The sequence below is a fragment of the Tupaia chinensis genome, unplaced genomic scaffold (genome assembly GCF_000334495.1).
Source record: "Tupaia chinensis unplaced genomic scaffold, TupChi_1.0 Scaffold000212_1, whole genome shotgun sequence".
Taxonomy (NCBI): domain Eukaryota; kingdom Metazoa; phylum Chordata; class Mammalia; order Scandentia; family Tupaiidae; genus Tupaia; species Tupaia belangeri.
This window is the reverse complement of record NW_006159687.1, coordinates 2,762,790-2,765,061: the sequence shown is the minus strand read 5'-3', so window position 1 is coordinate 2,765,061 and position 2,272 is coordinate 2,762,790. Positions and strand designations below refer to the sequence as shown.

Below are 2,272 nucleotides of genomic sequence, written 5' to 3'. Positions count from 1 at the left end.
GGGACGGGAACCGCGGTCGACTACGTGGGAGTCCAGCGACATAGCCATTACGCTAACTGCTGGTCCCATCCAATATGAATTTTAATAATTACACAAATGACTTTGTACGGGGGAAATAAATACGACCTGGGAACTGACCCTCGTAGAATATGCTGTGCCCTCCTCGCTAACGTTATTGAGTAATGCGAGGGGTGCTAGCAGCATGGGCAGTTTTAACCTCGGCACGGGATTTTAGAGGCCAGTACTTCACCTTTACAACTTGTTAAAGAAGCCTCTTGAAGTGATCATGGTTATAGTATGTATATAAATTGTACAGGGGGGTCTTCATACACAGAATATGGAAAAGCAGGTGTGGATTTCAATTTTTTGCATCAAAGGGGACTTGTACTTTAATCCCATTATCCACAAACTTTTTTTTTTTTAAGATTTTTTTGCCACAGGGTGTGTGCACTCACAAAAGAGAGAGAGACAGAGAGAAGGAAAGGGAAGAAGGAAGGCCATGCCACATCCCTCCTCCTCCGTTCTCCTCTCAGGATTTTGGGCCCCCAGGTCCAGGAATCGAACCACAGTCAGCCACGTGGGCATCCAGCATCTTAACCACCATGCCTCTTGCAGGTCCCACAAACTTTTCGAAGTTCTCTCGTTTTCTATATTTGCATTATTAGAGTTAAGAAACTGGATTGAGTTGCCAATTTTCCCATACTTTCTAACTTAATCCACCAGACAACATGCCCGAGTTCGTCAGAAATGGAATACCTGCTCCCCAAAGCCTCTCCTCGTCGCTATTCTCTGAAGCTTGTTACGACATCATTGTGTAAGGGAATGCGCTATTTGATCCCACCCTCTGGACAAGTGTGCCTGTGAAAGTTGGGTGGTATCAATCTACGCCAGACATCTGTCCGTCGTGGGAATGAATTCCAGCTCACACTCAGCTGTGCAGGAAATATCATATTGCTTTATTTTCCCCAAAGCAGCTGCAATCTGACTCCGAGCCCCGGTCTGCAGGGCAAGCAGGGCACTCACGGTCGTGGCCGGCTCCTGCTGTCCTGCTGCGCTGCGATTCTGAAGGAGCACTGGCCGTCCCCATCGGAGAGCCGTGGCCCGCCCTGGAGCCGCTCACAGGCCTGTATCATCCAGGGCCCAAGGGCTCAGCTGCTTCTGGACCATGCTTGGGCAGAGAAGGGTTTTTCTTTTTTAGCTTCCAGAGAGCACTGAGCTGGTGAGTGGAAGGGAAGGGCTGGCTCTGTGGCCTGGTGGGTAAGGGAGCTGGATCCCACGTGACTGACCACCATCCGAATTGACTTGGCACCTTGAAGAACACACTGGTGCGTGTGGGTGCATGTCCACAGTCCTGACAGGGTGGGGAGGAGAGGATGGCGATGACCACGCCCCGTTAGGGGTGCTTTACCCCCTCCCTCTCTTTCTGTCTCCCTCTGGCAAACGCATGCACTCTCTGGCAAAATGTAAAAAGAAAGTAACAAAGAGAAAAAGCATTCCATGCATGCCCATGCGCACAGCATGTCCGGAGTTGGGATTCAAACCTCAGTGGGCATGTGGGGCCTGTTCCCTACGCACCTGCATAACCACCGTGCACGGGAGTCGGAGCGCGCTTGCTCTCTCTCTCTGTCTCGATAGAGGGCATGTGTGCTGCCCAGAGAGAGACAGAGAGAGCGAGAGAGGATGAAGCACCCCCTTGAGGAATGGCCCCTTGGATTGTGTGCACACTCGCACGTACCTGGCATGCGCTATGAAGTCACCAGGCAGTGTGGCCAGCCACGTGGGATTTCGGCTGCCTTAGCCACTGGGCCGTGAGCTGGCCAACGGGGCCCCTGCTCTTTCTGGTCTTTGTAGAGACTTTCCCCCGCGTTAACCGAGTTGGGCCTTGTACTTTAATCCCTGAGCCAGCCGTGCCATCACCTGGGGGTATTTGTGGGTGTGCACGTCCCTCCTGCTCTTAGCCGAGCCCGTTGTGTCCCTCGCCCTCTTTGTGACGTTTCCTCTCTTGTTGCAGCTCTTTGGGGACACTCCAGGCTTAACGTCTTAGGCAGAGATGTTCTTTCTTTGTTGTTGTCAGGTGTTGGTTGGGGTACCCAGCACGAAGTAGAACCCTTACTCTGTGACGTTCACTGACCTCTCACGATGGGAAAAACTGAGGGAAAAGATAGCAAGCTGGAGGAGGCCTTGGGACATATTTTGACTAAACAAAACAATCTAACAGTGTAAAAGGGACCCTGGGAAGGAGACAGCACTGCTTGCCTTCCTCAGCCCCGGG

General features: G+C 52.0%; 1 long non-coding RNA gene across 1 annotated transcript in view; it reads left to right on the top strand.

Moving 5' to 3' along the window:
- The window catches only part of LOC102488067 (uncharacterized), a 51,031-nt gene that overhangs the window by 40,220 nt on the left and 8,539 nt on the right, over window positions 1-2,272 (top strand). The gene's annotated exons all lie outside the window — the stretch shown is intronic.